Genomic DNA, 26,263 nt, shown 5'->3' on the forward strand with positions numbered 1-26,263 from the left:
TTTGAAAAACAAGTTTGCATTAAGTAGAAATGAAAACAAGCCTAGTCTCTGATACCACTGAAGGGTTTTGAGCATTCTAACACTCCTATGGTGTACATGCAACTCTAAATACCTTGGATCTATGTTTTCTCGATTATACATGCAAACTTGAACTTTCCAAGGTATTACCCTAACTAGCATACAGTCTTTGATACTTGGGTAATATAAACAAGTTAGAAGACATACCTTTTTATGTAGCTTGATTCCATGGAGCTTAAGAGCCTAGTGCCTCAAATGTGACACCTCAAATGGTTCACACAACATCACCAACATCTTGGAATAACTTGAGAGAAAAGGTTCCTATGCTCAAATTGGCTAGCCCTCATGTGTACACACACTAGTGCCAATTTCTTGAGCCATGGGGTCCTTATATATGGTGGCTATTAGGGTTACACCATGTAACTCATGTCTTTCCATATTCTTCATGCTCCATGGGTTAAAACCTCCATGGAGTATCCATGGGTTACTCCATGGGTTTAGCCCAACATGAAGAACTATGGATCATAAGCCCACATATATAAGAATGAATGATTTACACAATCAATCCCCATATATTTAATTAGTCTCCTTTTGACCACAAAATTAATTCCAAATTAATTCTTGATCAATACTAATTAAATAATATGATTTCATATTAATATATTAGAACTTATAATATATTAACAAATCATAATATCCTTTTCTCACAAAAGTCTATCCAAATTGTTCTGATGCCATGCAACCCAAATGGACCATGCCAAATCGGGTCAAGTACATACCAATTATAGTTATGGACTTAGACACTAATCCAACAAGACCATGGTCAGCGGTTGAGTTAGCGTGGGAAGTGATGTAAGACTGCGGGATAGCCGTAGCATTCACCAGTAGCCAGATCGCATGGAAGGTGTTGTAAGATTGCGGGATAGACGTAGCATTCACCAGCAGCCAGATAGCATGGAAGGTGTTGTAAGACTGCGGGATAGCCGTAGCATTCACCAGCGGCCAGATAGCGTGGGGAATGTGGTAAGATTGCGGGGTGGCCCGTAGCATTAGTCAGCAAACAATGTAGAATTTTTGTAAGACTACAGGGTGGCCCATAGCATTCACTAGTTAGCAGGTAGTGTAGAAGTGTTGTAAGACTGCGGTGTGGCCCGTAACATTCACTTGTTGGCAGATAGAGTAGAGGTGTTGTAAGACTGATGGGTGGCCCGTAGCATTCAGTAGTTGGAAGATAGAGTAGAAACGTTGTAAGAATGCGGGGGTGTCCGGTAGCATTCGTTAGTTAGCCGTTAGTATAGTGGTATAGTAAGACTGGGGGTGGCCCGTAGCATTCACTAGTGGTCAGTTAGTATGGGAGTGTTGTAAGACTGTAGGGTGGCTCGTAGCATTCACCGGTCCCTATTGACAGTGAGAATGTGATAGATTTGTGATTCACTCATGGATTCCTTTAGATGATTTAGGCCAGGGCGGGTCAGCCGCACGAATGTGAGTAGGCCACAATATGATTGGATTCGGGAAACGGTAGGTCGTTGGAGACCAGGCATGATGTAAGACTACGGTGGTTCTGGTAGCATTCACTTTTTGTGTTAGATTAGATGGCGACAGGTAGTTGGACTATCATCATCGGGAAGATCAGAAGGAATAATGGAGCCATGAGTGGAAATATGGTTAGGGCAGATTTCGATAGCCGAAGTCCTCTTAGAAAGTCGTGTGGGGTGACTGTGAGGTTACTCTTAGCTCAGCAACCGGACAAGTATCCAGTATTCCAGATAAGTTGGGGACCAGTGAGGTCTCGGTTGCCTTTGGAAAGCAGATAGGAGGCAGCGTGATGCTTCAGACAGTAGTAGTGATTTAGGGATTTGTATGTGTGGAGTAGCTTGATGATCGAAAGTGCTAAGTCACTTGCAGCGGGAATAAATAATCTCAGAGTAATTGATTTGACCCTGTTGTGCAGCTCTCGTGTAACATCCCAAAATCCAAGACCAAAAATTTCATTTTTAATTTAATAATTCATAAAACAGATTATTGAAAACATCATCGAGTTATCTCATTTTATGAAAACCCATAAGTCATATGTTTCAAAAACATGTCATAAGATAATAATGTCAGAGTACAAATCCCAAGAACATCATAGTGCAGAAAATCATGGTGTGATGCACTACAGTCATGCCGACTCCTTTCCCTTCGAGGAAGAAGTACCTGAAACCAAAACTGTAAACCGTAAGCACGAAGCTTAGTGAGTTCCCCCATCATACCGCATAAACACAAACTGTCAGACATATCTGGGTGCCTGACCTACCCTGCTGAGCATAACTGGGTGCTCAACCTACCCATGTTAGGAATACCGGGGGTGCCCAACCTACCGCTATCAGACATACCGGGGTGTTCGAACTACCCCTGTCAGGCATATCTGGGTGCCCGACCTACCCTCCGGTTTATCTCAACCGGTTACGGGGACTATTTCACCCCTATCACTACCACATAATAACATATCATAAACATATTGCTAGGCATATATGGGTAGTGTCTACCCCCTCGGTCTCTTTCAACCGGTAACCGGGGATCATTTCACCCCTCCTACCACTATCACATAATATCATAGCATACTAGCACATAAAGCATAAGAGATAGTGGCATACCAGACAATTATCACAAAGACAATCATCCCTACTATAAACACCTACCAGTAGGCCGACATTGGTGCCTTAGACCCACTTCTATTGGAAGGTAACTCACCTCGCAAAGCTGAGTGTCGAATCTCACGGTAAGTAATCACCAACGGCTGCTCCAACGAATCCCCGACTATCATTATCATAACATAACTTAGTCAAAATCCATAATCCTTCTTAGGGAAAAATGACCATTTTACCCCCTGGTCTAATTTGGACCATATCCAAAGCCCAATTTCATCTTATCTTTACAAGTCCACTAATGGCTCACTAAAGGCCCACTAAAGGCCCACTAATGGCCCAATTTTCTAAATTTGGACCCAACTCCTCAAATGGGCCTTTCCCAAAGTCCAAATTTGTCCTTGGCCTTATAACTGACTGTTGAGAGAAAAACTTTAAGACACACTTGAACAAACTTTAGAACAAGTATATTGCGGAATAGTTAATCTCAAAGGATCTAAAAGCTGAACAATAATATTAATAAGTTAGAGTTAGATAGTTAAAGAGTTAGTTGCGGAAATGTAAAGAAATGGAAATGACAACAAATTGTTATATCAAGAATACACATAAGTTGATTCATAACAAGGAATGCACTCAAACCAAGTTAATAAGGACGATCAAACTTAGTGATTAAGTCACAAAGGACTTGCTCCGAAGAGAGGTTATAATCAGTTATATTCTAGTAAGATTTAAGAGTAAGAAGTGATGCGTAGAGAGAGAAATAGAGAAGATAACTTCAGAGATGTGTATTCAGATTCATTGATTGATACACCTGTTTGATACGTGAGAATGAGCTCTATTTATAGAGACTCAAGAAGTTACATTTGAATCACTCTCTAAGAGTAGCCATGCAAGGCATACTGGACAATAGAGAATATTACAGAAAGACAAAAATAGACTAAGTGAAGTAAGAATGACTACGGTTGACTAGATGACTTCGGATGCGGTTGCGGATGAGGGAGTTTGACTGCGGTAGGTTGTTGGCTGCGGTAGCTGAAGTTCAAGAGGGTCACTTTTCATGATTCAACACTGACTCCTCAAGGCCCACTAAGGTCCAAAAACTAAAAAGTCCAAAGTTTGGCCAACATCAAGGCCTAAAAGTCATGAAGTCTAAACTCAGCGAGTACGCAGGGCGTATTCCTCGATACGCTAACCGTACAGGTTGTTTGGCTTGTATGCTGCATGTACTGGCTTGTACGCCCAGTGTACTACCCTGTTAAGCCATATTCCTCAAAAGTGCTTAATCCTTCAAGACCTTACATCCAAATTACAGATATGAGTCCATTAACATGTCTTAACTCATGAAGCTGGTTACTTGGTGGCTTGCACCCCACCAAATGAACCCAAACTTGGAATATAGAAACTCACTTCCATGGAAATGACTAAAACCCATGCATGGTCACAAAAGGACCTTAAAGATCAAAACTTTAATGCTTATGGGACTCATATATCACTAAGGGTGGCAACCGTAAGTCTAGATACGAAGTTGAACCATAAAAATCCATTCTTGGGACCTATAAAGGTCCAAAACATCACTACTCTAGATCTAAGCATGCTTGAGGAAAGTTGTGAACTTATACCTCCAAAGAGTCCCAAATGATGATGCTATCCCGGATCTATGAGCTCAAGATACTTAATTTCCTCCTCACTAGCTTCTCATTTCTTCTTACAAGCTTCTAAACACCACCAAGAACTTCACAAAGCCAAAAAAACATAAGGATGAAGAGTGAGAGGCTATCTAGGGTTTATGAGGTTGAGAGGCTGGTAGGGAGGCTAGGGTTTGAGTCATAATGTTGTATTTATATGGCTTAAACCAAAAAAATTAGGGTTTGTAGTCTGCTTGCGTACGCTGCGCGTACGCACCTCCGCCCCCCGCATCCAATGTTGCTCTACGCACCGCGTACGCCAGACTTACGCCCATTGTACGTCTTCGGGTAGCCCATTCTTATCGGCCCACTTGCTAAACCTCACTCAATAATCCATTATTTATTCCATAGTCCAAACAAATAAATTACAAACATTTAAAAATAAATATTACCTCAAGTGACGGGTGTCGCAATTCTCCCCCACTTGAATCCGACTTTGTCCTCGAAGTCCGTTGCGCATAAATCTGGGTAGTGCTCCTTCATCTCCTACTCGGGCTCCCAACTCCACTCTGAGCACTTGCGGTGCTGCCACTGCACCTTCACCAGCTCTACCCTCTTGTGCCTCAGATCCTTCGTCTTCCTGTCGAGGATGGCGACTGGTCGCTCGATGTAGTTCAGGCTGTCATCCACCTGAATATCCTCTAAAGGCACCACTGCAAAGTCATTTACCAAGCACTTCCGCAGTTGGGAGACATGAAAGGTGTTGTGGATCTGACTAAGCTCGGATGGCAGATCCAGTCGATACGGACCCCGGCCCACCCGGGCTAATACACTGAACGGACCAATGTATCTGGGGCCTAGCTTGCCCCACTTCCTAAATCAGATGACACTTTTCCAAGGTGACACCTTCAGGGGGACCATGTCGCCCACCTGAAACTCCAGGTCTGAACAGCGCTTTTCGGCATAGCTTTTCTTCCGACTCTGAGCAGTCTGAAGCCTGCTCCGGACCTGTTGAATTTTCTCAGCGGTCTTGATTACCACTTCGGTACTCCCCATGACTCTCTAACCGACCTCGCCCCAACATATTGGGGTCCTACACTTCCTCCCGTAGAGCATCTCGAAGGGAGGTCGATCTATGCTAGCATGGTAGCTGTTGTTATATGAAAATTCCGCTAACGGAAGATACGTATCCCAACTGCCTCCAAATTCCAATACACATGCACACAGCATGTCCTCTAGAGTCTAAATTTTCCTCTCACTCTGCCCATCAGTATGAGGGTGGAAAGCGGTACTGAAGTGAATATGAGTACCCATCTCATCATGAAACCGCTTCCAAAATCTGGAGGTGAAACGAACATCTCGGTCTGACACCACCGAAACTGGTACTCCATGTCGTGCCACTACCTCACGGACGTAGATCTCGGTTAGCTTCTCAGTCGATATACTCTCCTGGATCGGAATGAAATGAGCACTCTTGGTCAACTGATCCACAATGACCCATATCGAAACCACTCCATGTGCGGTCCTGGGAAGCTTTGTGATGAAATACATAATGATATATTCCCATTTCCACATGGGAATCTCCAACGGCTTCATCTTGTCGTGCGGTCGCTGGTGTTCGGACTTGACTTTCCTACAAGTCAAGCACCGCTCCACATACCATGCTATGTCCCGCTTCATGCAGGGCCACCAATAATCAGGGCGAAGATCCCCGATACATCTTTGTCGCCCCGGAATGGATGGAGAACCTCGACTTGTGAGCCTCGTCCATCAGAACTTGGCGTACCCCGCCATAGTAAGGAACCCAGACCCTCCGATGCAAGGTCAACAATCCACGACTGTCATATTCAAATGAGGCCACTATTGGGTTTTGAGCATTCTAACACTTCCTAAGTGTACATGCAACCCTATTAAACCTTGGATCTATGTTTGTCTAAGATACATGCAAAATATTATTTTCCAAGGTTTATAACCTATCTAGCATGGCATGGGGTACTTTTAACCATAAAAGAACTAGATGAATTACATACCTTTTGTTGATTGTTGATTCCTTGGAGTTTGAGAGCCAAGCACCAATAATATGAATGCCTCAAATGGAAATCACAAATCACCACAAACTTGGAAAATATATGAGAGAGTATACTAACTCTTGATATTGGCCACCACACTTACACACACATTAGTGTCTTTTTCATGCAACATAAGCTTGTTTATATAGTGTACATGGTTAGGGTGAAACCCTAATAACCTATGTCTTTTCCTCTTCCAAGGATCCATGGGTAAAAGCTCCATGGATCATCCATGGACTTCCATATAAGCTTAGCCCATTCCCAAATGAGTGTTAGCCCACACCATATAAATATAATAGCCCATGATTTAATTAGTCTTCCTTTTAATCACTAAATTAATTCATAATTAATTCAAGATTAAAACTAATTAGGTAACATGACTTTATATTAATATATTATAACTTATAATATATTAATAAATCGTAAGTATACAACTCTCATAAAATTATCCATAACTAGTTTGGGTGAAGTGCAACCCAAATGGACCATGCCGGGTCGGGTCAAGTATATACCAAATAAGTTATGGACTTAGACATCTTATCCAACAGACTCCCACTTGGATAAGTCTAATAACTGTATTTGCCTATATTACTTCAGGAACCAACCGGCAATCGTAGCTCTCGAAAACTCTTGTGAACTATGAAGCGCCATTTTAGATAAGTGATCATATAATCCTCTGCTCTCATGATATCAGCCGGACAAATACATGGAACAATGTCTTACTTATTGTCTAGCAGTTGTTTCTCGATTTTCGATTTGTTTGACAAAGAACTTAACTGAACACATCAATTTAGTTCTGACCGGGCCCGGTACATGGGTCAACACAAAATCATCGAGGGGCCCAGATATCGCTTCTATTTCTAGAAGGAACAGATAAACTTCGACTCATATGCTTGTTCTACTACTTATTGAATTGCACACAAAGGCACGTTTTATAACATCAAGTTACTGATGTGTTTACGTGCAATCAATGCACAACCAACTCATAGGTAACAACTCATATCTCTAGGTTTGAAGACTTATATGATATTACCGTCTCACGATCACTCGAGATAAATTCCATGAAGTGATACAAGTGAGCGTGGGTTTATTCCAATACACATAACTTATGAGTACTCATGAATGTTGTAGCAACCATTGCTATGGCTAAACACCTTTAGTCATCTACAATCCCAATTCATGACAGTCTTGATTCATACCTACTTCCGACATATGACCGACTGTGGAGAGTTTGAATAAATTAATTATTCTGGAAGTCAAAACATGCAAAACTGAAACAATAGTAAATAATTGACAATGATAGCAACACTTTACTCATAAATAAATCACAAATTTTATTCATCATCAAACGTCGATTACATTTTACAAGTTTCAGAAAAGGCTATCTAATCTGTAAAACTAATATCGTCCCTCAGCCCGATGCGCCTCGCATGCTGCAAATGTTTCACCCTCGTCAGTCCCTTCGTAAGGGGATCCGCAGGGTTCTCATCTGACGATACCCTCTTTGCCACGAGGAGTCCCTCTTCTATCTTATGTCTTATGAAGTGATATTTTCTGTCAATGTGTCGGGATCTGCCATGATCTCTTGGTTCCTTGGCTAAGGCAACCGCACTATTGCTGTCACAGAAAATCTCCATAGGCTCCTTAATAGCTGGTACAACTCCAAGGTCTCCGATGAAGTTCCTCAGCCATATCGCCTCCTTTGCCGCTTCACTTGCTGCTATGTACTCTGATTCACAAGTCGAATCAGCTACAGTCTCCTGTTTGGAACTCTTCCAAGTGATTGCCCCTCCATTTAAGGTAAAGACCCAGCCCGACTGAGAGCGGAAGTTATCTCTATCAGTCTGAAAGCTAGCATCACTATACCCTACTACTCTCAAGTCATCACTCCCACCAAGGGTAAGGATCCAATCCTTAGTCCTCCGCAGGTACTTGAGAATATTCTTTACCGCAGTCCAATGAGCCTTGCCAGGGTTCCCCTGATATCTGCTGACCATGCTCAAAGCGAAGGCCACATCAGGACGGGTACAAGTCATATCATACATGATCGAACCAACAGCGGAAGCATAAGGTAATCGACTCATCTCAGCTATCTCATCTTCTGTACTCGGGCTCTGAGCCTTGCTCAGTTTGGTATTGCTTTGGATCGGTAATTCTCCTTTCTTGGAATTCTGCATGTTGAACCTTTTCAACACCTTATCCAAGTAGATACTCTGACTAAGTCCAATTAGTCTTTTACTCCTTTCTCTTAATATCCTTATCCCTAGGATATAGGTAGCTTCTCCAAGGTCCTTCATAGCAAAGCACTTCCCAAGCCAGGACTTAACCTCCTGCAAGGTTGGGATGTCATTTCCTATGAGTAGTATGTCATCCACATACAGTACCAAAAAGCTAACTATACTCCCACTAGCTCTGACATACACGCAGGACTCATCTTCACTTCTTGAGAAACCAAACTCTTTGACCTTCTCATCGAAACAAAGATTCCAACTTCGAGATGCTTGTTTCAATCCATAAATGGATTTCTCAAGCTTGCACACTCTATTGGGGTATTCTGCACTGACAAAACCTTCTGGCTGATTCATGTAAACATCCTCAGCCAACTTTCCGTTAAGGAAAGCGGTTTTGACATCCATTTGCCATATTTCATAATCATGAAATGCAGCAATGGCTAGCATAACCCTAATAGACTTAATCTTTGCTACTGGTGAAAAGGTTTCATCATAATCAATACCCTGAGTCTGAGTAAACCCCTTCGCAACCAGTCGAGCCTTATAAGTGTGCACCTTTCCATCCATGTCGGTCTTCTTCTTGAAGATCCATTTGCACCCGACTGTCTTACGGCCTGGTACATTGTCAACCAAGTTCCAAACTTGATTGTCATACATGGACTGTATCTCGCTGTCCATAGCCTCCTTCCATTTAGCAGACTCTGGGCCTGCCATGGCTTCCTTAACACTGTTAGGTTCATCCAGATTTACCAGTGTACTATCACTGATAAATGTATCACCTTCCGTAGTAATATGAAATCCATAATAAAACTCAGGTGTGTTCCTAACCCTTGTGGAACGCCTCGGAAGTATAGACTCGTTAGCTGGATCAACAAGATTTTCCTCATCAAGTTGATTGCTAGTGTCTGAGGTTCCTTCACCAATTGAGTCTTGAATTTCTTCAAGGTCAACTTGCCTCCCACTGTCTCCTTGGTTTATAAATTCTCTCTCTCGAAAGACCCCTCTCCTAGCCACAAAGACCACATTCTCATTGGGTCTGTAGAAGAGGTAACCAAAGGATTTTTGTGGGTAGCCGATGAAAATACACCTTTCACTTCGAGTTTCGAGCTTGTCATGAGTTTCGCGCCTCACGAAAGCCTCGCAACCCCAAATCTTGATATGGTCCAAATTGGGAACTTTCCCAGTCCACATTTCATGAGGTGTTTTGGCAACCTTCTTTGTAGGGACTAGATTAAGGATGTGGGCGGCAGTCTCTAAGGCATACCCCCAAAAAGAGATTGGTAGCGAAGCTCGACTCATCATAGAGCGAACCATGTCCAACAAAGTTCGATTGCGCCTCTCAGCTACACCATTCAGCTGTGGTGTCCTGGGAGGTGTCAATTGTGAGACAATCCCACACTCCTTAAGATAGTCGAGGAACTCAGTACTAAGATACTCACCACCTCGATCGGATCGAAGCATCTTAATGTTCCTGCCCAATTGATTTTCTACTTCCTGTTTAAACTCTTTAAACCTTTCAAAAGTTTCTGACTTATGTTTGATTAAGTAGACATAACCATATCTACTAAAATCATCAATAAAAGTCACATAATAGCGATTAGCATCCCTTGTGGCGGTTTTGAATGGTCCACATACATCAGTATGTATAAGGTCCAACAAACCCTCACCCCTTGCACAAGTACCAGTGAAGGGTGATTTTGTCATTTTCCCAAGTAGACAAGACTCACAACTATCATCCGACTTGAGGTCGAACGACTCCAAGACTCCATCCTTTTGGAGCTGGCCTATGCGTTTCTTGCTTACATGTCCAAGACGACAATGCCACAAAGATGCTTTATCCAAGCTAGTAGAAGAATCAATACACAATACATTATTCCCTAAATTATCTACAACCGATACAGCTTCATACACACCATTACAAGGTAATGCTTTAAAATAAAGAATATTATTAAAGAAAGCATTAATACTACCAACTTCATTATCAAAAGAAAAGGTAAAACCTTGTTTGTACAAAGCATGAAAGGAAATAATATTCCTCGCCATTTCAGACGAGTACACACATTTATTCAAATCTAACTTTAACCCACTATCTAGCAACAAAGTATAAACTCCAATCTTGGTAACAGGTGCAACCTTCTTGTTCCCCATGATTAAGTTTATCTTTCCGTGCTCCACATCCTCACTTCTTCTTAGGCCCTGCAAGTCACAACAGATGTGAATACCACAACCTGTATCAAGAACCCAAGAATTAGAATATGGTGAGTTATTAGACAATATAGTGTAAATACCTGCATGGGATGGTTTCACTTTCCCATCCTTGACATCCTGCAAGTACTTTGGGCAGTTTCGCTTCCAGTGCCCCTTATTTTGACAGTAGAAGCATTTAGCATCCTTAGGGATGGCAGAAGGAGTGATAGAACCTCCTTTGGTTCCAGATGAGGAGCCTTCAAGGGACTTTCCCTTGGTACCCTTCGAAGGGTACTTCCTCTTCTTCCCTTTGCCTTGCCCGATAGCCAAAACAGGGGTAGTAGTAGGAGTAGGAGTAGCAACCGACTTACTCTTAAGACCACTTTTGGCAGTCTTCAGAAGTCCTTGAAGCTTACTGAGTGTGACTTCCTCCTTGTTCATGTGGTATGTCATACGAAATTGATCATAACACGATGGCAAGGAGTTCAAAATGATATCAATTTCCAACTCCTCAGGGAAGTTCACATTCAGTTTCATTAGGCGGTCCACATACCTTTGCATTTTCTGCATGTGGCTCGTGATTGGTTCGCTATCCTTCATACGGGTAGTGATCATGGAGGAGATTATTTCATACCGCTCTTGACGAGCACTCTGATGGTACCTTTCCATCAGATCCTGATGCATCTCAAAAGGGTAATAGTCCTCATAGGACTTTTGGAGTTCAGCTGTCATGGTGGCCATCATGATGCATGCCACCTTGGTGGCATCTCTTTCATGTGCCTGATACTCAGCGACCTCCTCAGGGGTAGCAGTGGACTCATCAAGCTCCTTTAGCTCCTTATCGAGGACATATTCCTTGTCCTCGTAACGAGTAACCATCCTGATGTTCCGGATCCAATCCATGAAGTTGGAACCATCAAAGATGACCCTCCCACAAAGGTTCATGAGGGAAAAGGAGCCAGTAGGGTTAGAGCCCGAAGCTTTGTTGTTGGAAGACATCTGAAAAGAAGAAAACAAGTTTAGATTAGATATATCGAATCCTTAATAATACACCCAAATGTAATATTAAGGCTAGGATCCAACACAATATATTATAACTTAGAAGAGGGATGCCGTAATCTAAGCTATAATATATTTGAAGGTAGGTGAATGACGATTCACCAATTTCCACCATGAAAACGAAATGAATTATTAGGTTTAATTGGTTTTTGAAATTCCTAGATTCCTTTGAGATTCATTGAACTTTTCAATGGCATGTTTCAATCTCGATTGTGCCCTTCAAGTTTTGTGACTGGGATGCCGAGGATCACAAAACAAGGTGTGAATAACCATGCAAATTCACTTGGTACCCTTAATATTATCACCTAATCAATGTGCCGGTTAACCACACACGCTCCACCGATCTATGATAAACATTAAGTCACCCTTCGTGATCCTTACTAGTCCAAGTTAGTGTGCCGGTTAACCACACACGCTCCACCAACGACTTGGTAAGGTACAAAGTGTGAATTTCATGGGTTAGCACCATATTCACATTTTCCTAAAGTAACTAAGATTGGGAATTTATAAAAGGTTTAGTTACTTTATACTATTCATCATACTTTTAATGAGAATTTATAAGTCCTTGTCCTACCCGTTCGGCTAACGACCCTCCACCAGTCAAGCAAGCGGTGGGTGAGAGTGGACACCCATTAAGTTGCCATTTTATAGGCAACAACCTTATACCCACCTTATAGACTGGCTTCGTGAATGAGGCGTACTAGCGGTAAGACGACTTTGATCTTATACATATATATAATAATTAACCATTAATATTATAAATAGTATAAGGGTTGAATTTTAACTTTTAAAACTCTAAGGGTTTGGAATTAAAGTATATTAAAGTGTGTGTAACTTTACAAATTCCAAAACTTGAGGACAAGTTTTGAAACTATTCAAAACTTTTCATTTCATAACTTATGAATTAAAGGTTCATAAAAATGAAGACTCTTCATTTCCATGTAACTTATGTGTTTTAAGTGTGTGTTTAAAAGAAGTGACCTTTGGATATCCATAACTTGAGGACAAATTATGGACTCCATTAAAACACATAAATGATCAAGAATTAATCCTAAACAATTTAGCAAATAATTCCTATCATCTTCTAAATTCATAAGAACATGAACATGATCATCAAAGTTTCAAGAATTATATGAACACATACAAAACATGAAATTTTGATATAAGCTATTGTAAATGGATTAGAACAACCATTACACCAACTAAAACAAGTTTTAAAACACCAAAACTGTTTAGGGTAATGTTTCTAGTCCATTTCCAGCAGCAAAAGTCGAAAATCTACATTCTGAGGCTCCTACTCGCCGGGTGCACGAACCTACTCGCCGAGTAGGATGAGTTTACACATAAACTCGGCGAGTCCCCCCATGGACTCGACGAGTTCATCAGTCAGACAGCAAAAAATCGACTTTTTATCACTATTTTGCATCAAGTATCAAACAAACAAGCCTAGGCTCTGATACCACTGTTGGGTTTTGAGCATTCTAACACTTCCTAAGTGTACATGCAACCCTATTAAACCTTGGATCTATGTTTGTCTAAGATACATGCAAAATATTATTTTCCAAGGTTTATAACCTATCTAGCATGGCATGGGGTACTTTTAACCATAAAAGAACTAGATGAATTACATACCTTTTGTTGATTGTTGATTCCTTGGAGTTTGAGAGCCAAGCACCAATAATATGAATGCCTCAAATGGAAATCACAAATCACCACAAACTTGGAAAATATATGAGAGAGTATACTAACTCTTGATATTGGCCACCACACTTACACACACATTAGTGTCTTTTTCATGCAACATAAGCTTGTTTATATAGTGTACATGGTTAGGGTGAAACCCTAATAACCCATGTCTTTTCCTCTTCCAAGGATCCATGGGTAAAAGCTCCATGGATCATCCATGGACTTCCATATAAACTTAGCCCATTCCCAAATGAGTGTTAGCCCACACCATATAAATATAATAGCCCATGATTTAATTAGTCTTCCTTTTAATCACTAAATTAATTCATAATTAATTCAAGATTAAAACTAATTAGGTAACATGACTTTATATTAATATATTATAACTTATAATATATTAATAAATCGTAAGTATACAACTCTCATAAAATTATCCATAACTAGTTTGGGTGAAGTGCAACCCAAATGGACCATGCCGGGTCGGGTCAAGTATATACCAAATAAGTTATGGACTTAGACATCTTATCCAACAGACTCCCACTTGGATAAGTCTAATAACTGTATTTGCCTATATTACTTCAGGAACCAACCGGCAATCGTAGCTCTCGAAAACTCTTGTGAACTATGAAGCGCCATTTTAGATAAGTGATCATATAATCCTCTGCTCTCATGATATCAGCCGGACAAATACATGGAACAATGTCTTACTTATTGTCTAGCAGTTGTTTCTCGATTTTCGATTTGTTTGACAAAGAACTTAACTGAACACATCAATTTAGTTCTGACCGGGCCCGGTACATGGGTCAACACAAAATCATCGAGGGGCCCAGATATCGCTTCTATTTCTAGAAGGAACAGATAAACTTCGACTCATATGCTTGTTCTACTACTTATTGAATTGCACACAAAGGCACGTTTTATAACATCAAGTTACTGATGCGTTTACGTGCAATCAATGCACAACCAACTCATAGGTAACAACTCATATCTCTAGGTTTGAAGACTTATATGATATTACCGTCTCACGATCACTCGAGATAAATTCCATGAAGTGATACAAGTGAGCGTGGGTTTATTCCAATACACATAACTTATGAGTACTCATGAATGTTGTAGCAACCATTGCTATGGCTAAACACCTTTAGTCATCTACAATCCCAATTCATGACAGTCTTGATTCATACCTACTTCCGACATATGACCGACTGTGGAGAGTTTGAATAAATTAATTATTCTGGAAGTCAAAACATGCAAAACTGAAACAATAGTAAATAATTGACAATGATAGCAACACTTTACTCATAAATAAATCACAAATTTTATTCATCATCAAACGTCGATTACATTTTACAAGTTTCAGAAAAGGCTATCTAATCTGTAAAACTAATATCGTCCCTCAGCCCGATGCGCCTCGCATGCTGCAAATGTTTCACCCTCGTCAGTCCCTTCGTAAGGGGATCCGCAGGAGTAATCACTGTCATCCTCAGACATATATCCCGAATCGGAGCCGCCACTACCTTGCGGCTAAGAGCATCAACCACCAAATTGTCCTTCCCTGGGTGATAAAGGATCTCACTGTTATAGTCCTTTACCACATCTAACCACCGACGCTGCCTCATGTTTATATTCGGCTGATCCATGAGGTACCTCAAGCTCTTGTGATCCGTGTAAATGGTACAACCGACCCCATAGAGGTAATTTCGCCAAATCCTGAGGGCGAAAACAACCGCCCCCAACTCCAGGTAGTGCGTCGGGTAGTTCGCCTCGTGAGGTTTTAGCTGCCTTGAAGCATAGGCGATCACCTGCCCTATCTGCATCAGCACTGCGCCCAAACCCCAGATGGACGCATCACAGTATACCACAAAATCATCAACGCCCTTTGGCAAGGCTAAGATCTGCGCCTCACATAACCTCTGCCTCAAATTCTCGAACATTGCCTGCTGCTCAGGCCCCCAGCAAAAAACAACAGCCTTCTTCCTCAGCCGGGTCACGGGTATCGCTATCTTGGAGAAATCCAGACTGAATCTCTGGTAATAGCCTACTAAACCGAGGAAACTCTGAATCTCAAATGGAGACTTCGGAACCTCTCATCTCATCACGACCTCCACTTTGGCCAGGTCGACCAGAATACCGTTCTGGTTGACAAGGTGCCCCAGAAACTGCACCTCGCATAACCAGAACTCGCACTTAGAGAACTTGGCGTACAAGCTCTCCCTCCTCAAGGTATCCAACACCTCTCGCAAGTGCTCCTCATGCTGCTCTTGCGTCTTGGAGTAAACCAAGATGTCATCAATAAAGACTATCACAGACGATCCAACATCAGTTTGCAAACGCGGTTCATGAGGCCCATGAACGCGGCAGGAGCATTGGTGAGCCCAAAGGGCATCGCCACGAACTCGTAATGACCGTAACGATTCCGAAAAGCAGTCTTCTGTACATCCTCATCTCTGACTCTCATCTGGTGATATCCTGAACGTAAATCGATCTTGGAAAACCATGATGCCCCCAAAAGCTGATCGAAGAGGTCGTCAATCCTCGGGAGTGGGTAACAGTTCTTCATCGTTACCTTGTTCAAATCCCGGTAGTCTATACACATTCGGTGGGACCCATCCTTCTTCTTCACAAACAGAATCGGGGCTCCCAAAGGCGAACTACTCGGTCTGACAAATCCCTTGTCTAACAGTTCCTGCAGTTGTGTAGATAACTCCTGGATCTCGGGAGGAGCCAACCGATATGGTGCCTTGGCTATCGGTGCCGCACCAGGAACGAGGTCAATCCGGAACTCCACCTGTCTCTCCGGAGGTATCCTAGGCAACTCCTCTAGAAACACATTCGGGTACTCCCGCACAGCTGGCACACTACTCACGGTCGCCTTACCCTCCTCCCGGGTATCCATGACATAGGCGACATATCCTACGCAACCTTGAATCACTAGCTCTCCCCCACTTGGGGTCCTGACACAAACCAACTCTTGCTCACAGTCGATCACCGCCCCATTAGGTCTCAGCCAATCCATGCTTAAGATAACCTTGTTCCCCCTCAAAGGAATGGGAACCAAATCCACGAGATATCGCTCGTCATACATCCTCAGGACACAATCTCTGTAAACCTCTAACACCTGGACGGATTCGTTGTCCGCAATCTCGACCTCTAAAGGACAATCCAACCTGCTCGTAGACTCGACGAAGCTCTTGCTGAGTGCAAGAGATACGAATGATCAGGTAGCCCCTGAGTCAAATAACACTAATACTGGAATAGTGTTCACATGGAACGATCCTGTCACCACATCCGGTGTGGCACGCGCCTCCTCGACGGTCAACTGGAAGGCTCGGCTCCTCACCACTGGAGCATCTGTCTTGCCCTTTCTTCCATCCATGATCCGCAGGGTCACTGGAGCTGGCGCCGCCATTGCCGCTCCTGATGTCAATCTCGGGCAGTTGGCCTTTTTATGGCCCTTCTGATTGCAATGAAAGCAAATCAGGTCTGATGTCTGAATGGTGGGGGTAGGGGCAGTGCAATCCCTACCAAAGTGACCAGTCTTGCCACACTTATAGCAGCCCGAACCCCCAGCTATGCAAACTCCCTCATGTCGCTTGCTGCATTTCCCACAGCGGCTCCAGCCCTGGTGGCCCTTCAACCTCGAATCGAATCCCTTGGGTTTCTTCCCTGAAACCCCAGTCTCCGCCCTAGCTATCATGTCATCCAAAGTCGGTCATGCCGAGTAGCCGACATGTTTCCGAATGTTAACTCTCAACATGTCATGGTATCAGGTTTTCTTCATCTCCTCATCACCCGCATAATGAGGCACCAGTAAGGCCCTCTCCCAGAACTTGGCGGTAATCTCCGCCACTGACTCAGTAGTCTGTCTCATATCTAGAAACTCCCTGGCTAGCTGCTGGATCTCCACACCTGGCGCAAACTTTGCCCTAAATCTGGTCACAAAGTCCGACCAGGTCATAGCCTCAATGGCTGGGGCTCCCAACGTGTCACTGACTGCCTCCCACCAGTCTCTAGCTCTATCTCTCAAACAACCCACAACATACCTGACCTTTGACCTCTCAGGGACGAAGCTCGTCAACTGTGCATACTCGATGTCTGCAATCCATCTCCTGGCTACAATGGGGTCCTTCACCCCGTGAAAGTATGGCGCACCATATCCCCTGAAATCCTTGAAGGAGAGTGTGCGAGCCCCTGACTGGCCCAGTGCCATGTCACTCCTGAATGCCCTAAGGCGATCCTCCATCAGCTCAATGCTACCTTCCTTGATCAACCCAAAAATCACCGGGGTCGCCTCAAGGATGCCTCTCGTAATCTTGGATGCAATGAACGCTCGCAATCCATCATTGACTGGCTCGGAACCCAAACCCGAACCTGAACCTAACCTGACCCAGACCCTGAACCTCCTGCTCTGCGATGTGTCACCACCATTCTGAAACAAAACACATAATCGTCAGGGTCATACATAACCTCAAGAGGTATCACACACACTACAAGTTGCCTGGTTTTGTCTCAGCCCTCCTTGAATCGAGTATAGATCCTCTGCTTTCAGTAGTATGGGCCCATACTACATTCCACATCTATCTGTACTTTCCTCAAGGATTGCCTTGACTTCATCAAGTCGCTCCTACTACTATTGCTTTCCATGCTAATCTCATCCTAGGCTTACCCTAGGGTAATCTCCGACCCACCCTCCGCCATCAGCTGCATAAGAAATCCCTGCTACCTTTACCTAACTAGCTTGCGAATACTATTACATATTACTAAGACCAAATAATTCTTTGAATGAGAGGTCTCTCCCTACAACAAATAGACTCAAACGAGAGCTGCGAAATAGCGCTAATCCTAACCTTCTAAAATTATTTAGTCCTCGTAATATGTAACTTAACATATTCGTTTACTAGTTATCTAAAGATAACTAGAACTTCGAAAAGAACAAAGCAAGCAACATTCAGGCATTGAGTAACCAAAACCAAGAATATCCTAATCAGGCCATAATATTAGTGACTAATCAGTACTAGCATGTAATTCAATAAGTACATATAGCAGGCACATAAGGCATCTTCCTAGATCCTTAGCCCTAATCTAGCATGAAATTTTCATACACATATAGTAGGCATAGAAGACATCCTTCCTAGATCCTCAGACCTAATCTAGCATGCAGTTCTCATAATCATATCATATCATAACATAACATGTATGGGTATCTTGGGGGAAAACTTACTTGAACTCGGCCGATTGCACGCGTCACACTCCTTGTTCTTTCTCAAAACCTTAAATTTTAATTCTTAGAAAATTTATTATTGTAAAACCCTTTCAAATCCTTGATTTGAGTCTAGACACCCCCGAAGGTGTGTCCGAATCCCTCAAACCAAGGCTCTGATACCAACTTGTAACATCCCAAAATCCAAGACAGAAAATTTCGTTTTTAATTTAATAATTTATCAAACAGATTATTGAAAACATCATCGAGTTATCTCATTTTATAAAAACCAATAAGTCATATGTCTCAAAAACATGTCATAAGATAATAATGTCAGAGTACAAATCCCAAGAACATCCTAGTGCAGAAAATCATGGTGTGATGCGTTGCAGTCATGCGGGCTCCTTTCCCTTCGAAGAAGAAGTACCTGAAACCAAAACTACAAACCGTAAGCACGAAGCTTAGTGAGTTCCCCCATCATACTGCATAAACACATGCTGTCAGGCATATCTGGGTGCCCGACCTACCATGATGAGCATACCTAGGTGCTCAACCTACCCAAGCTAGGCATACCGGGGTGCCCAACCTACCCCTGTCAGACATACCGGGGTGTTCGACCTACGCCTGTCAGGCATATCTGGGTGCCCGACCTACCCTCCGGTTTATCTCAACCGGTTACGGGGACTATTTCAACCCTATCACTACCACATAATAACACATCATAAACATACCTCTAGGCATATATGGGTACTGTTTACCCCTTCAGTCTCTTTCAACCGGTAACCGGGGACCATTTCACCCCTCCTACCACTATCACATAATATCATAGCATACTAGCACATAAAGCAAAACAGATAGTGGCATACCAGACAATTATCACAAAGACTAGCATCCCTACTATAAATACCTACTAGTGGGCCGCCATTGATGCCTTAGACCCACGTCTACTGGAAGGTAACTCACATCGCAAAGCTGAGTGTCGAATCTCACGGTAAGGAATCCCCAACGACTCCCCAGCTATCATTATCATAACATAACTTAGTCAAAATCCATAATCCTTCTTAGGGTAAAATGACCATTTTACCCCCTGGTCTAATTTGGACCATATCCAAAGCCCAATTCCATCATATCTTTCCAAGCCCACTAATGGCCCAATTTTCTAAATTGGGCCCAACTTCTCAAATGGGCCTTTCCCAAAGTCCAAATATGTCCTTGGACCAATAACTGACTCCTCATGGCCCACTAAGGTCCAAAAACTAAAAAGTCCAAAGTTTGGCCCAAACCGAGGCCCAAAAGTCGTGAAGTCCAAACTCAGCGAGTACGTAGGGCGTATTCCTCAGTACGCTAATCGTACAGGCTGTATGACTTGGACACTATGCGTACTGGCTTGTACGCCCAGCGTACCACCCTATTAATCCGTATTCCTCAAAAGTGCTTAATCCTTCAAGACCTTACGTCCAAATTACAGATCTGAGTCCATTAACATGTCTTAACTCATGAAGTCGGTTACTTGGTGGCTTGCAACCCAGCAAATGAACCCATACTTGGAATATAGAAACTTACTTCCATGGAAATGACTAAAACTCATGCATGGTCACAAAAGGACCTTAAAGATCGAAACTTTAATGCTTGTGGGACTCATATATCACTAAGGGTGGCAACCCTAAGTCTAGATACGAAGTTAAACCATAAAAATCCATTCTTGGGACCTAAAAGGGTCCAAAACATCACTACTCTAGATCTAAGCATGCTTGAGGAAAGTTTTGAACCTATACCTCCAAAGAGTCCCAAATGGTGATGATATCCCGGATCTATGAGTTCAAGATACTCAAGTTCCTCTTCACTATCTTCTCCTTTCTTCTTTCAAGCTTCTAAACACCACCAAGAACTTCACAAAGCCAAAAACACACAAGGGGTGAGAGGCTATCTAGAGTTTCTGAGGTTGAGAGGTTGGTAATGAGGCTAGGGTTTGAGTCATAATGTTGTATTTATATGGCATAAACCCTAAAATTTAGGGTTTGGAGTCTGCTTGCGTACGCTGTGCGTACACCTTGGTACGTTGCGCGTACGCACCTCCGCCCCCCGCATCCAATGTTACTCTACGCCCCGCGTACGCTAGACTTACGCCTGGCATACGTCTTCGGGTAGCCCATTCATATCGGCCCACTTGCTAAAGCCCACTTAATAATCCATTATTTATTCCATAGTCCAAAAAAAATAAATTACAAACATTTTAAAATAAATATTACCTCAAGTGACGGGTGTTACATCTCGTATGAGTTTAACCGTTGCAGAGATGAATCTTCTAATTGAAGGATTATCTGAGCCTTTTGTCAAGTATAAGTGTTCTGCAGGGATATTTAGTATGTGACACTGTTTTCTAGTGGGAACCTCGAGTTATGAAAAGTCGAGTAGTCAGTTGGGAGATAAGTGGATTGGGTTCAACAATAATGATTCTATATGGGTGGTCTGTCAGGTAGTCAGACCATCTCGAGACTTAAGATTTCAAATTGAGTAATGTGATCATGATATAAGGAATTAGTTCATATTCGGGTTTTAGAACCCTGGGAGGGTTGATTTTGATTGCCTTGGGAAGGTTGGGGTTGCTCAGGATTGTGGCTATGTCGTTCAAGTTGTTTGGCGTGACAGGAATGGTAAGGAATGATTACGATGACGAAATCTAATTTAAGTGGGGGAGAATTGTAACATTCCATTTTAAATTAAATAAAATAAGTAAATAAATAATAAGCCCTAAACCCCGAGATGCAAATTATATTATTTTCTGATGTTATTGTAGCCCTAATTTTAGAATAATTTAGGAAAGCGTTGGTTTTGGGAGTTAATGTCACACCCCCAAACCAGACGGCAGAAACGTCCGGGGGTGGATAACTTCATTTGTAGTATCACAACACATGCATTATAGTAATCAAAGTACAAACAACCATTGCATTAATAAGTATAAGTTTTTACATGTGTTCAATCATAGTATACGGACACCAAAAATAGTTATAACAAAAGATAGAAGACATGACTCAAAACAGATCCATCTTCTCAAAAGCTCGGGGAGTACCTGTCTACTGATTCCCTGAGAATACAAGTAATTTGAAAAGAGAGTATCAACATAAAGTTGAGTGAGTGCATAAGTATTTATGTTTGAAAGTATGTTTTCTGTTTCTTGAATATGTAAATTGTTCCAGAAAATCCTATATTTTCTGCTGTATATGAAAAGTAGTTTTAATCACATGAAACTGTTCTGTTTGTAAACCAGTATTCTGTATTTGTATTCTTTTGTATAATCTGTAAAAGTGAGTATGTCTGGCTTCACCAGCTGTTATTGTAAACTGAGATGTAATACTGTAAAACTGTATTTTAGTAAACTGGTACTTTGAAAATGTACTCATGTTTAGTTAATTATGCACTAACCGTATTGTTAATATCTTTTTAATGAGTTATTATAACCATACTGAGACTAGATGGCCTGAAACAACGCTTGAAAGGCGTCAAAAACTGTTGATAACAACTGTCACTCGTAGGCGAGTATGCCTGGCTGTAGCTAGCAGTCTGAGTGCGGGGTTGTCAATCCCAATATAGATCTATACACACTTGTTTCGATCCCCGATTGGAGATTCTAGTTATAATTTCAGGACTTTAACTATGTTGTTTAAATAAACAAACAACCTAAATCTATTGACTCATAAAAAGCATATAGACGTTACGTGTATAATAGAAGTGAAACTCCAATCATTCTGAAATAAATGATTGATCGTATGCTCCTAAATTAGTATTCTTAACATGTATTTTAAAGATGTATATTCTTGATTAGTTTTGAATCAAACCCTTGTTCTTGTAAAATGGTGTACTCTAGTATAACTGGTTCGTGAATTAATGTTCTATGAATCATAAATTATATCTTTTATAATTTATTCATACTTTCTGAATTGATACTAATTGTGCATGTATGCAACCCCTTGCTCGACATGTTACAAAGGGTATTGAAACTGAAAGAAATATCTTTTATATTTATATACATATACAAATATATATAACTAAAATTTAAACAACAGTCGGACAAATAACGATACTCTAAGCCCACATCCAAACAAGGAAAAGGAAATAAAGCGAGTTATCAGTCCTAATCCCTTTAAATATTATATATATATATATATATATATATATATATATATATATATATATATATATATATATATATATATATATGATTTTTGGGGAAAAATATAAGTTTATGAAATCATTTAAAGAGTTTAACATTTTGAAATACTATTGGTGACTTAAAGTCATTTTAAAACAATTTAAAACCATTTGATTAGATGATAATTGAAATCCATTTTTGTGAGATAATTTTGAAACCATTTGTTTGTAACACAAAATCCTTGTGTTAGACTTGTATTCCCACCCTTAAAATAGTAAAGACTATGAAAATACGGGGGTATGAACTCACCTTCTAAAGGGTGATTCGATTGCTGATTTGATATAGGATGTTTACTTCCACAAGTGTAATCCCGTAAGAAAACAAGCCCTATATAGTAATTTGTATAGCATATATGCAACCAATTGGCTAATATAATCATAGCAATGATTAGAAACTGGACTAATTTGTAAGTATAACTTACAAATAGGACTGTTAGAAGCTAAAATGGAGGCTGAATGGTGTTCACGGCCAGGAGGAGTGTTCACGGCCCAAGAACATGAAGGGTTCACGGCCCTGGAGGTGTTCACGGCCCTGAGTTCTTGATGAATGATGAACACTTGAAGATCCTATGCAAGTTTCTAAGAAGATTCAAAGGTTTTCATTCGGGTGTTCTTCGTGTTCTTCGCGTGTTCTTCGTGTAAACGAGTGAAATTACCGGGTTTATAAGATGATTGAATGATGTTCTTGAAGTGATAACAAGATCAAGAAAGGATACCTATTAGATCTTATGAAGAACTAGTGATTAACACTTGAATATAATGAGAAAGGATGAATTTAGCATGTTCTTGAGGAGAGAGGTTGTTCTTGGCTGATGATACTTGAGAGAAAAGGGTTGAAATCTCGTTTGAAAGTGAAGAAATGAAGTAAAAATCAGCTGAATTGTATATATATGTGAGGGTTCACGGTCTGAAGGGGTTCACGGCCGTGAACCTCGTACACGGTCCGAAGACGATTACGACTGAGAAGATGATTACGGCCTAGAAGTGGTTCGCGGTCGAGAACGAGATTCGAGGCGATAAGGTTTGATTCCCGAAGCGATAAGATCCGATGAGTTTGCGGCCCGAAGCCTGATCACGGCCTCGTTCACGGCCCGAGGGTTTGCAGCCCTCGTATGCGGTCCAAAGGGAGAAGAAAGAAAAAGAATGCGAAGTTTCTTGATTCTAAAAACTTCTTCTTGAACAAATAACACTTTGAATACAAGGTGTAAACACTTATAAAACGTTATTCTAACATATTTCGGATAGAATAAGATTTAAGTTAACTTTACAAGTAGAAAAATAACGGGATGTTACATTATCCCCCCGTTAGAGAGAATTTCGTCCCGAAATTAGGACTATAGCGTTACAGAAAGACTAGGGAAAAAGATGTGGATACTTCTGTTGCATTTGATCCTCCCTTTCCCAAGTGAATTCAGGTCCCTGTTTTGCATTCCAGCGAACCTTCACTATCGGGATACGGCTTTGTTTGGTTCTCTTGACTTCCCTGTATAGAATCTCTACGGGTTCTTCCACAAAGTTGAGGCTCTCGTTTAGCTCGATCTCCTCGAGTAGGATCACAAGAGTCTCATCGGATAAGCACTTTTTCAAGTTAGAGACTTGGAAGGTAGGATGTATGTTACTTAGTTCTTGGGGTAGTCGAAGTTTGTAAGCTACTGGACCGATTCTAGCAAGAATCTCAAATGGTCCTATGTACCTTGGGTTCAGCTTGCCACGCTTTCCAAAGCGTATCATGCCCTTCCAGGGTGAGACCTTCAACAAGACGCGGTCACCAACCTGGAATTCTAAAGGTTTTCTCCTTTTGTCAACGTAGCTCTTCTGTCTATCTCTGGAAGCTTTAAGTCGCTCCGTAGTTTCACGAATGATTTCCGGACCAGCGAGAGCACTGTCTGGAACCTGACCTCTAGCTAGTTGCGTATCACCCACTTCAGCCCAACACAGTAGTGAGCTGCACTTGCGGCCATAGAGGGCTTCGAATGGAGCAGCCTTTATGCTAGTGTGATAATTGTTGTTGTAAGAGAATTCGACAAGGGGTAAATGAGTATCCCATGCCTTTCCAAAATCTATCACGCAGGCTTGCAACATATCTTCTAGAGTTTGAATCGTCCTCTCACTTTGTTCGTCAGTTTGTGGATGGTAGGCTGTACTCATGTCCAGCCTAGTTCCCAAAGATTTTTGTAAAGACTGCCAGAAACGAGAGGTGAATCTGCTATCTCGGTCTGAAATAATAGATATTGGCACACCATGCAGTCTAAAAATCTCTTTGAGGTAATTTCTTGTTAGCTTCTCCATCTTGTCGGTTTCTTTTATTGGCAAGAAGTGTGCGGATTTGGTCAATCTATCGACGATTACCCAAATAGTATCATAACCACCCGATGTTTTGGGTAACTTAGTTATGAAATCCATCGCAATCCGCTCCCACTTCCATTCATGGATTTCAGGTTGTTGCAATAAACCTGAAGGCGTTTGGTATTCTACCTTGACTTTGGCACAAGTAAGGCACTTGCCCACAAAGGTAGCAATTTTGGCCTTCTTGTTAGGCCACCAGTACAGTTTCTTGAGGTCCAGATACATCTTGTCTGAACCTGGATGAATGGAGTATCGGGTTTTGTGTGCTTCATTCATAACCACGTCTCTGTAACCACCGAAATTTGGTGTCCAGATCAGGTTCATGAAACCATAGACTCCATCATCCCTGACTTCGAAGTTTTTATCCATTCTTCTCGGGGTTTCACCAGCCATGTTTTCGGGTTTCAAGGCCTCGAGTTGAGCCTCTTTGATCTGTGTGGATAGGTGTGAATGGATTGTCATGGTCAACGACTTTACTCGGCGTCCCGAGTATTCTTTTCTGCTAAGGGCGTCAGCTACTACATTGGCTTTACCAGGGTGATAACAAATCTCACATTCGTAATCGTTCAGTAGCTCCACCCACCGTCGTTGTCTCATGTTCAGCTCTTTCTGGTCGAAGATATGCTGAAGAATTTTATGGTCCGTGAATATTGTGCATTCCGTACCATATAGGTAATGTCTCCAGATCTTCAGAGCAAATACCACTGCTCCTAGTTCAAGGTCATGTGTTGTATAGTTGACCTCATATGTCTTTAGCTGTCTCGAGGCGTAGGATATAACCTTTCCTCATTGCATAAGAATACATCCAAGCCCTTGATTAGAAGTATCACAGTACACCACAAAGTCTTCTGTCCCTTCAGGAAGTGACAAGATCGGTGCACTGCATAGAGCTCGCTTCAGCGTTTGGAATGCTATTTCTTGTTTCTCTCCCCAGCTAAAAGTTACACCCTTTTGCGTTAGGGTGGTAAGTGGTTTAGCAACTCGGGAGAAATTCTGAATGAAT

This window comes from Lactuca virosa, chromosome 5 (assembly GCF_052849685.1).
Source record: "Lactuca virosa cultivar CGN04683 chromosome 5, Lactuca_virosa_CGN04683_v6, whole genome shotgun sequence".
Lineage (NCBI taxonomy): Eukaryota > Viridiplantae > Streptophyta > Magnoliopsida > Asterales > Asteraceae > Lactuca > Lactuca virosa.